This window comes from Manis javanica, chromosome 4, assembly GCF_040802235.1.
Source record: "Manis javanica isolate MJ-LG chromosome 4, MJ_LKY, whole genome shotgun sequence".
Lineage (NCBI taxonomy): Eukaryota > Metazoa > Chordata > Mammalia > Pholidota > Manidae > Manis > Manis javanica.
In genome coordinates this window covers 125,427,896-125,439,952 of record NC_133159.1, presented here as the reverse complement: position 1 = coordinate 125,439,952, position 12,057 = coordinate 125,427,896, and the positions used below count along the sequence as shown (strand labels likewise).

Here is a 12,057-nt window from a genome sequence, read left to right as displayed (position 1 = left end):
CATATAAGCTATATGATACACAGCTTTGAGCACAGCACCTACTGATTGGAAGATGGGGGTTTAATAAATGGCTTGAATACATGAATAAATGGAAGGGGATCTAGTCTGAGCCAGGGAAGAGAAATCTTAATTTTGGATGGAATAATTAAGCTTTTCAAAAAGCAAAAGGAAAACCTAATATAGGATCCTAAAATAAAATGAAGTATAAAATCAGGCAGAGTTAGGAAAGGAGAGACACTACATCTGGAGCAGAATGGGCCTTCTAGACTGGGACTGCAGTTAAATGGGCTCTCTGGTATGCTGGAAAGCTGGAAGCAGATGTGCTGTGCCAGAAAGCTAGAGAATGATTTTGTTTTCTCTATATATATTAGGATAAGAGCTTGCTGATTCTGAGCTTGACTGAAAAACTAAGAGAGAACACATTTTCTAAGAATATCTGTGTTTGAGGGCCAGTGTACATTCTTTAGGAATTATTATAACAGGGCAATAAGGACATAGTAAAAATTGAACTTTCCAGATTCAACAAGGGTCAACAGTTCATGCATAATTTCAACCAGCAGTTGACACCCTTTAAGGACTCTGGCAGCCAAGGGATGTGACTCAAAAATATGCTTAATTTATTCCTAATCTATGTGGCCACTTCCTTCTGATACAATTATGTATCTTTTGCAAATTTGATCAGGAACTATATTTAATTTTTTAACTTTGTGCATAGGATTTATTCCTATCACTCTGTAACCCACCTGAGATGCGACTGGCATATGATGGGTTCTGAGATGTCTGGCTGGTGTCAGAAGTGGGATTTATGAGCTGAATCATTATCATGGTTTGATTTTGGAATTGGTGTCAGGAAATCAAGTGATGAAACAATGAACTAAAGAAATGTGGGAAGAAACCAGATAGCCTATGGCATGAGATAAGTAAGTTACTGTGAAAGATGTTTTGGGGGGAGAGCTGAATCAGTGGAATTTACTTACTGTGCCTCTATCTGCAATAGAACAGGACTTGTAGATAACTGAAGAGGGATGAGTTAATGGTAAGGGAGCCCAACATGTAATTTCATAGTCTCTATCGTGTTATCTAAGAGTGGAGTGATTATACAACCCCATAAAACTGAAAATCTAAGGGAATGGGGGAGGTTCTGATGGATCTCCACAACCTTCCCTAGACTGACAGTCAATCAGTCAATTTCTAGCCAGAAATTATTTCTTTGCCAGGGAAAATTAGAACTAAAATATGCTCTAGTTCTCCCTGTGAGAGTGGTTTAGGAAAAAAAAGAAAGGAAGATATAAAAAGAATAGTATTACTTTTAATTGTATATCCACTTTAACATGTGTATGTAAATCTTGTTGTTTTTATAGAGAAGCCTTAAAATGGAAATATGCACTTGAAGCTTCATGATTTTGGAGCAAGCTGATGCATTACTTTTTCACTGGGCAGGGCTTCAGAAACTCATTTGAACTTGAAAATGTTATCTTCTAAATGAAAAATTAAGAATACTTAATTGAGGAATAAAATTTCAATTGGTAAAAGTATAACATCTTCTGTGTCTCAGACATTATTTAAGGAGAAGATGACCTGGCTGAATTGGTGCCATTTGAGATACATGCCTAGACTCTCCAAAGCTATAAGTCTTCGGAAGCACAATTTTACCTTTTTTGATTATTTTAGAAATTAGACTTTAGGGTACAGCTTCAGGGTAGGAAGGCAGTTGGACCCCTCTCTTATCACTTGATGAAATAATAAAAGTTGATGCAGTGTTGTAGGTGAAAGACTGCTGTAGAAGGTGGTGGGATGTTAAAAAGACACTATAATGGAAAGGAAAAACCTAATGTATTGGAGGAGAAAAGGAAAAAGCAGGCAACTCTTGGATATAAAGCTCACTTAAACAGAACAAGTTGGGAAAGAAATGAAAACGTGGGATCAGTGTAATACTTGAGCCAGCACAGTAAGAAATCTGGGATTCTGGTCCTCATCAGAAACAATCCAAAGGTTGCTCACAGAGCCTGTTAGTGCACACTCTGGACCAGGGACCAGGAGCTCTTCATAAGTGACAGTGAAGTGACCTGGGGTACTAGGGCACAGAATTTGAAGGAGGCAGTGATTCTGAAACAGGGAACTTCCTAGGGATTAAATGGTAGTAGTCATCCTGAAACATACTGCATATGACATGGGATAGACTACGGAGAAATGTACCGTGATCATGGTTTTCGTACCTCAGTAAGAAAGAGTATTCAGTAAAAGAGCCAGGGATGAACTGTGGATAAATGGGCTTTCTGAAATTCTGGAAAGCTAGAGGCAGACATTTTGTTCAGGAACATCTGTTCACTGACTTTGTTTTCTTAATCCAGATGAAGACGTAGTTTAACAGATGCTAAATTTGGTTTTAGAGCCAGGAAAGCATATTCTACCTTCACTTATTTAAATATAAATACACACACACACACACACACACACACACACAATCCACCCCACATTTCTGTAAATGTATAATTTATATACTAAATTGTCTTATATTCTTGGATATTTATATACATATTTACATCTTTTCACATATATACATGTATGTATATATGTAAATACACATGACTTTTTTCCAGAATGGCTGACATAAGTCCTGAGTTCCTAAGCAAATAAGGACAGTAAAGTATCAATAATTCAATTTCCCCCTTTAAGTCCTATCTTGCACTGATAGTGTCACAGAGCAGTTGGCAGCCCCTGTCAAGTTCTTTGGAAACCAAGGAAATCATTTTAGTCATATTCCACATCTGTTACTGCTTTCACTTTGCTTCCACAAACTTCTGAATCCTGGGTTAATTAAATCAGCAGCCTAATCTTTTCCTGTTGTGTAGACTTTGTATGTGTACATTCTACGAATGTGTGTGCATATTTCTGCCAATGCCTGAGCTACCTAAAATACTGTGCACTTACCAGTTTCTCTCTGTCTTCCATATGGGGAGGGGACAGCACCTTCTCTCTGGCCTAAGCAGATTAGCACCCTCTTGACCTGCTCTTCTTCCAACAGTCCAGTCCCAGTGAGAGAGCCCCAAGATTGTCTGTCTGCTTTGAAATGAAATGAGAATGAGAAAGCCAGGACAGCAGACAGAGCACCAGCCCTAGAAGGACCTCAGTGCACAGCCCACTGTATCAGTTTTCTCATTGCCATGACCTTGCTCTTCCAACCTTTGACCAACTCTCCATCTTGGAATGACTCTGACTCCAGGGGAAATTTATTAGACACTCAAGAGCAAAGAAGTCACTTACCAGATGCCAAGAGATCATTGATGAGCACAAGGAACTTCTCATCAGCCACTTGGGCATCAGTCATGAGGAACACTGTGCTGATATACTTTACCCCGGCTTTCAGGCACAAACGGGCCAGGTACACCTGCAGAAACAATCGATATCAGAGATCTCTGAGAAGAGGGTTTGATTAAAAGAGATGCCCAACCCACTCTTTAGGATTGGGACCATTTTCTTATATACTCTAATGGGAAATAAAGCAAAATGGCAATGGAGGTAGGGAGGAGTTCTATCTTGCCCTGATAGGCAGGGAAATATGTCTCATTCCCAGGCCTTGATCCCGACAGAGGTGGGTAAGTTAAGTTAAATAGTGATGATCTTTAATTCATACAACCACTGTGGCTCCTGTATAGCTTCTGGAGCTCCTGCTTTGTGCAGAGAGGTTGATAGTTTTCCAAAGGATCAGAAATAGTCCCTGCTCATCTGTGTTACTCTGTATCATCATATAAGTGAATGACCTTATACGATGTGAAGAGATTATGTAGGTGGTAAGTCTGGCTGTGTGGCTGACATTGTCCTGGGGACAGCAGGAGCAGTATCCTGATGGAAATTACATGGCTCCCTACGGTTCCTCTATTGTGGCCCTGGACTAAAGGGCGGGGTTGGACAAAGCGCCTTCTGAAGGTCCTATATAATGCCTTTCTCTGCTTTCTAGAGTGTGCACTGTGGCCCGTTCCTGCCAGATGTCTGGAACCAGGAAATGTCACAGAGGGTCTCAGTAGCTGGTGCTTCCTGAACTCATCTTTTAAAATATGAATTTCTTATGAAACTTGGGCAGAGTGTCAGAATTCCTCCTACTGGATCTAGAGGGGAGATGAGTGCTTCTGGTTTGGGCAGGAGCTGAGGCTCTCCAGATGGAACAAAGCAGCTGAGTCCTCACAGATGCAACCTTGTGAAGGCCAGTGTTCTCAGGCTGTCTAGTGAGAAAAGAGCCCCTTATGTCACTTGTCCAAAATCTAAGAAGAAAATGGCTGGACGATTAAGGGGAGGTTGTGGGCAAGGGAACTGAAGAGCTAATGAAGGGTGACAGAGAGCTGAGGGTAATTGGAGAGGCTGCCATCTCCCTACTCCCACCCGGCCTTCTGACCTTGAAGTCTGGGATCTGGTAGCCCTTCCGCAGCGTGATCTGGAATACATCCATGGAGCTGATGAAGGCCACAAGCCTGGTCAGACTCTGCTTGCCACTCCTGACTACACCAACCAGGAGAGCATTTCCCCGGGGGGACTCCAGGATACGACTGATATGGCAGCTAAAGAGAAGGAAGCAGGGCATATGGCTGCGGTCTGACCTTCCTCTGGGAGAGCATGCTTCCTGGTCCTAGTGAGAACTGGAGCCCTCCTTGGAGGCACACCAGGGGCTAAGCTGTAGGAAATCTGAGTTAAATTGTCCCCACACCTAGCCTCACCTTCTTGTCCGAGTAGATTGAAGTCATCCCTGCTTTGCTTTAAGCCAAAGCTGCTGGCTAACTAGGGGCAGTGGTGGAAGATCTCCCAGCAGCCAGGCAGGACTGGGGGGCCCGTGATGGCCACAGGAGGGGACCTGGACTTACCCTCCCACATCTCTCCAGCTGAACCTGCCTCTGCCACATCCCACCACTTCACTGTGCCTCACCTATCTGTGCATTTAAGCAAAAGGAGGGGATGGGAAAAAGAAAAGTAGAAAATGTACCATTGGAAAAAACATCAGGGAAGGCTAGAGGACAAGCAGGAACAGAACAATTTGTTCCTCTTCAGAAAGGAGCAGATTAAGGTCAGCAGAACAGCAGAGGGCCCTGGCTTAGCTTTTTCCTCTCCCTTTTTTATCCTTTCTGGATGTTGATGCCCTGGAAATGAATATTTGTGGATCCTTGTGTCAGCCTAGAAGACACGCACCTCCTTGGCTTCTGTATTCCTCGCTCTGCAGCTATACTTACCACCCTCAGGATTCAGCACTGGGGAAATATTCCCTGGCCCTGGGCTTAGACCAGGCCCTCCAGAGGAACCCACTCCTCCCACCCCTCCAGGCCTTCCTCAAATGCTAGTCTTCCATCAAGCTGTTCACAGCCTCCCCTCCAGGAAACACCGCCAGTCTTTTCTAGAATTCCCCTCAGCACTACCTCTATACCTAATGTAAGATACCTCCATTCTCTATAAAAATACCCCCTATTTCCTCTTCTTTTCTCATCTTAAAAACAATGACTATTCATGGTGCAAAATGCAGAAAATACAGGAAAAAACTACAATTCTACTCTTAGTCAGAAACACCACTGACATTAATTATGTGTCCGTTTCGACTTTTTTCTAATGTCTGTATGTTTATAAGTGTACATTTATGTGTATATACATTTATTACACCTGAAAACTCAATATATTTCTATTCTATATTTTCAAAATTGGGCTCACAGTGTATATTGAACATCATTTCTTGGAACCCTTTTCTCATTTAATGATCTATTATTATTTCACTATGTCACTGAGTGATCTGTACTATATATACCATGCTACTCATGGTGGACTGATATTCCATTGCAGATAGTAAGTTCCTTATCTTCAGTAGCCTGCTGTTGGATATTTAGGTTGTTGCCAACATTTTCCAGTTACAAACAATGTGATGGAAGCATTTTTAATTTGTATCTCTAATTATGTCCATGGCATAAGTTCCTAGGAGTAAAACTGCCAAGTCAGACAGTAGAGCAGTTTTCACAGCTTCTGAAAAGCACCCCCCTGGAATGGTGTCACCAATTTAGATCTTAAGTAGGGTTGATCAAAAGGTGAATCTATCATACTGCAGGATGAGAATATGTTAGATTATGTTAGTTGAATTAGACCGTGTTAAGTCAGTGAATTTGGGGAAACATAACACAGCGATCAAGCCACTGGAGAAACGGGTAAGGAAGAAGAGTCAACAGGTGTGGTGACCTTTGGATCAAGAGTTATGCAGAACAAGAACTCAGGTAAAGCCCAACCAAGAAGTGCAGAGGCTACAACTGATGCTGAATTGCATGGGCTGTAACCCTGTGTTCCTGTCTTGTGTTAACGATATTATAATGAAAAATACCATGTTCAAATTAAGCAATGGTAATTAACTAAGGATGGAGCAGCTTAAGTTCTAGGTAACTCCATTTTGGAGAAAGGGCCGGGGGGGGAAGTCTTGGCCTGGGAGCTTTGACATGTCAACCAAACGGGAGTATGTATGATACTAAAGGGCTCATGTTGAGCTTCTGTGGTTTGAAGTTTCTTCTTACTGAAAATTTCTTTCACATACTGATGACTTGGTCGTAATGAGCATCAGTAAATTAAATGTGGATCCTCATTCTTTCAGCTCTCTCATGGAAAGCACTTGGTATTTGAAAGAAATCCCTAGCAGAAGTACGTATGAGTCAACAACTCCCACCACCAACATGCAGGAGAGTATGGCCCCCACCCTTGTTGACACTGGGTGTTATTTTTTTTAATTGGTGCCAATTTGATGGTTGAACATGTTGTGGTTTTTTATTTCTTTGATTTCTAGGGAATTGGGCATTTTTCTTATGAATTGTTATATATGTTTTCTTTTGTGAATTTTCTGTTCATATCCATTGTCACTTCTCATTGAAGTGTTCTTGTAGATTGGCGAGATGACCCCTCTATGTATGTTTTAACTTATCCCCCCAATTTGTCACTTTTACCTGTTAGTTTCCATGTGTTTTTAGATTACAGAAAATTTTAGCTTTGGAGACCTAAACTTGTATATCACTAAATCTCTGTAGTGAAAATTTAATTCTCTACATATTCAGGAGTTATTGACCTACATTCAGTTCTTTCATGCACTTCTTTTTTCACCTTATAATTATGTAACTGTGATAGTTCATCTTATATCAAATAGATTTACACTTCTCTTGCCCCCTTACTAAACCCTAGTTTCTAGACATCCGAAGAGTGTACTCATATTCTCTAGGGTGCTAGCATAGTAAAGGTGTTTGATACATTTTTGTTAATTTTAAGCAGAATTACATATACTTTATACTCAGCATCACCTTTGGGGTGATGAATAGAATCATTCATTACTCTATGTGCAAGGAACCACCTGCTTTGGGGCTACATTAGATGGTGCCTGACTAAATGATAAAAGGAGAAACAATGGTGGCAAGATATACAAACCCTCTCCTCTAATTCAAAAAAGGAGGGGGCGGGAATGGGCTAATGGAAGAGAGAGGCAAGCAAGGAGCAGGAGGAGGGGGAGGAGGGCTTGCAGCACCCAGCTCTGTTCAGGAGGGCCTGAACTCAGCTTAGCATGGGCCATTCGGTATCTAAGTGGGAAATGCATCATTAGTGACGAAGTTTCCAAAGAAGCCTGCAACTGTCAGCACTGGATTCCAGCTGCGGATTCATCAACAACCTCTGACGAGGGCAAAGGACTCTGCATTTAAATTACAAAATTTTAAAGGAAGATCAATATTCTAAAGGGCTCCTGGGCCAGAAAACCAAGGCAGTCTAAGTTAAGCCCATTACTGAATTTCTGGGCGATTAAAAACAAAAGCTGAAGATGCGCCAAAGCACAGCTGGGGGAAGCTGGCTCAGTGGAGACCACATACACACACACACACACACACACACACACACACACACACACACACACACACACACATACCCTTGAGAACTGATAAGATACACACACAAAAAGGGGGCATGATAGAAGTACATCTGAAGTTCCTTTTTTGTTAATGATTTAGAAGTGATTCTAAAAGAAAAAGAGAGGAGGCTGAAAAAATACACGTGGGAGTGAATAAACAAAGAAAAATGTAGAGTAAGATTATGCCAAAAGCCAGGGAAAATATGCAGGGTAAAGCTGAAAGAAAAAGCAGTACAAGACTCTGCTGAAATGGTGAAGGAATACGAGAGCAAATGGTACCACTGAGAAAAGAAAACCACTCAAAAAAAAAAAGTCTAACATTTCTGGGCGGCTCATTAAGTGCAAAGCACTTGGCACAGACAGCAATGACCTAAGATGTAGGCATTCTTATCATGCTCATTTTTCAGAGAAGGAGACTGACGCTTGGGGAAGTTGTGTCCTTTGCAAAGCACCACAGCCAATTAGTGGCAGAACCAGGATCTGCACTTGGATCTGGCTCTATCTGCAGAGCCTGTGCCCCTAACCACCACACAGGGCTCCATTACGGGTTAAGCATGAGAGCAGTGGAAAGAGAGAGCAGCAAAGCTTGGGAAAGGTGTAGGGGAATCAAACGAAAGAAAATGTTACGCACTCAAGAGGTGAGAAGATACAGGCGGATAAAAAAATCAAGGTGAGGTTACGCCTCATTGCACCTATAACCACAGCTCCTTGGCCGCCCAGGTGGGTCGGTCCTGGGAGAGCGCGTGCACACTCCGTCCCCGCCGCGCCGGCGGGCGCTCGAGTCTAAGAAGGCAGGTCCTTCCTGGACTGAGTCCCGCGCCTGTGCCTTGGGCCCCGTGTGCAGTATTGCGAGGCCGTGGGCGCTCCCCGCAGCTGCGACCTGTGTCGTTTGGGACCCCGCTTCTGCTCTATCTGGCTGGCTGAAGCAGCCAAGAGGGCCGAGGGGCGCCAGGGAGGGGAGGGGAGGGAGGGGTAGCAGGGATGAAGTCATGGGACGCTGATATTTCTAAACAAACCTGCAGGACGTTATATATCCAAATACACTTTATTCTTCAGAACTGCTTCCTCAAGGCAGTTCATTTTTCAGACTTTTCCTGGGAAACTATCTTGAGAGTCTGTTCAGCAGCCTCGGGAGAAAAGTCAGTTTTCACAGCCTTATTTTTTCCTGAATCAGTATTAGTCAGTTAGATCACCCATGTTGGAAGGCGCATTGACTGAATCACTTGCTATTCTCCCAAATTAAATTTACGCTTAAAGGACGAAGATTTGTCTCAACTCCAGGACGATGACACAGGCTCTGGTAGCTCTTGGAGAGGAGGGAAAATACTTCTGTACAGAAGTTTCACAAGGTGAGTGAACAGACATCCTAGAAGTCTTATTCCTGACCACCTGTGATGCAGCAGACAGTCTCCAGGGCACTGGGGACTCAGCGTGAGCCAGTTAGTCTGTGTGCTCAGGAGCTTACACTGCATCAGGTGGGGACAGGAAAGCATATGGGGAGCGTTGTAGGGTGATGGTCGTGTGCCTGAGCGTGAGCTTTGGCTTGCCTGGATCTGGGGTGCGTAACATTAGGCAACTTCCCTCCTCTCTCTGGGCATCAGTATCCTCATTTATGATACAGGGAGAATAGCAGACCTTGCTTTCTTCACTTTTTCTGTGGGGACTAAATGAATCAGTGCATGCGAAGCATGACGCTGCAGGTCCATGATGATTCTATGGTAAGTGCAGCTCTTACATGTACTATTAAATGCTGCCATCCCAGAGAGGCCTCCAGGACCACCCTTTTTAAACCTGTGATCACTCCCCCTTTCCTCTCTGTTTTGCTCTCCATCATTTATCTCATATATGACATGCTAACGATTTATACTGGGGACCTGCTATGTTCCAGACACTGTCCTGGGTATTGCGGCTCCAGAAGTGAGTAACACAGAGATGCCCACGCTCACACTAACACCATGCACTGAGCAGGTATGTGTTGGGTGGACGGATCAATGAACGGAGGTAGGCATATAAAGGAATTAATCATGAAAAATGCAGCAGGGCAGTGACGTAATACATGGCAAGGACCCAGAACTGACAACTGACTTTAGCAAGAGCTGGAACTGAGGTGACTTTGATGAGAGCTCTTTTATTCAAGTGGTAAGAAAAGGACCAAGGAGAAGTGAGAAAGTATGACAGGTATAGACAACCCTTTTGATGAGTTTTGTTGTGAACAGAAGCAGAGAAATGGGGGTAGGAGATGGAAAGGCTATAGGAGTCCAGGAATAGATTTGTTGTTTTTTTGGTAAATGATAACACAATATGTTTATATATTGATGGATAAGATCCAAAAACCAATGAATTAATGATGGTGGAGTAAGAGGGAAGAGGGGGGAAAAGAAAATAGGAAAGAGGGAGAGAGAAGGGGTAATTGCAGGAAGGAGCAAAGTCATGGATAAGGGGAAAGAGATGGGATCTGGTGCACACGTGGAGGGATTGGCCTTTGGTAGCAACTTTGTGGGTGGAATGCAGATAGGCTGTTAGATTTGATAGCAGGGAGATGACAGAATTCACTTCTGGTTGCTTTCACTATCTCAGTGAAATAGGAGATGTGCTCATTAACCAGGAATGAAGAAAGGGGGAGGAGTGTTAGACACTTGAGGAGAAAAATGTGTCATGCAGTCATCACAGGGAGGGGAAGAGAACAAATTGCCCAGGGTAGTGGAGGAGGGTTTCCAGCAAAGTTGACAGCCCGTTTGATATTTGTGGCTGCAAATCTGAAGTAACTCCAGTCAACACAATGATGGTGTTTCTTCAGTAATCGTCAGGTGCTCCGGGGCAGGTATGGGATGTAAAGACAGTGGGGTTTCAGTAGAGCAGGATTTTGCCATATGGATGCAATGACAGGGAAGTTAGGGGAGCTTGAATCAGAATGATGGGTCTATGGTGACTGAGGAAAGTAAAGACATGGTAGGCAGTTTGAGAAAGTAGCTGCCTCCAGAAATGAAGTCTTGAAGTTTAAGAATAGCTGGAATATCCATCGCACTCTTCATTCATCAATCTGTCTTATCTTTGATGTACTTATTGCAGAACTCAGTATTCTTCATCTCTAAACATTTCAGCATGCACATCATTAACTAGACTTCAGCACTGACTTCCTGTTCTTTTATTGAAGAGACAGTTATATATAATGAAATGCACAAACCTCAAATGTGCCAGTTCTGAGTTTTGACACATGTATGTGCTTGCATAGCCTGAACCCCTATCTAGACAGAGAACACTATCCCCTCAGGAAGTTCCCTCAGTTTCCTTCCCAGTCATTCCCCACCTACACTGTTCTGAATTTTGCTCCCTAGTTTTGCCTGTCCTCAAATTTCATCTGACTAGAATCACACAGTGTGTCCTTTTTGTGTAAGACTTCTATGGCTTAGTATATTTTTGTATAAATCACATTGTTACTTTTAATTGCTGAGTGGTATTCCATTAAAATACTTTGTTCTGTTGATGGACACCTGGGCTGAGTCAGTGTTGACTATTTTGAATAAAGTAGCTATGAATATACCTGTACCAAGCAACCAACAAAAAAGAATAGCTGGAATATTTTTATTGGCAACCACATGAATGGACATTGAAGGCATCATGCTAAGTGGAGTATGTCAGGCAGAGAAAGACAAATCCTATATGATCTTACTTGCATGTGGAATCTAAAGATAACAAACTCACAGGAACAGAGAACAGATTTGTGGTTGCCAGAGATGGGGAGTGGGGGGATTAGGGGAAGGAGGTTGAAAGGTACAAACTTCCAGTATAAGATATGTAAGTGCTGGGGAGGTCATGTATAGCACGGGGACTATAGTTAACAATGCTGTAGAGTGTATTTGAAAGTCACTAACAGTGGATCTTAAAAATTCTCATCACAAGGAAAAAATTGTAACTGTGAGGTGATGGATGTTAACTGATTTTATCATGGTGGTAATTTTGCAATATACATGTACATTATGTTGAACACCTTAAACTTATACAATGCTATATGTCAATTATACCCTAATAAAATGGGAATAAAGAGTAGCTGGAATGGAAACTAGAGCAGATGAGTGGATGGGTAGGAGGTACAAGCCAGACAGTGAGATGTCTGAAGATGAGATATGGCAGTGGGCTCATTATTGATGATAGAAGTTCTGGGT

The 12,057-nt window shown here is 42.6% G+C and overlaps 1 pseudogene; it reads right to left on the bottom strand.

Annotated features, from left to right (window-relative positions):
- LOC140848601 (dynein axonemal heavy chain 9-like) overlaps nt 1-12,057 on the bottom strand; it is a 162,344-nt pseudogene that overhangs the window by 29,589 nt on the left and 120,698 nt on the right.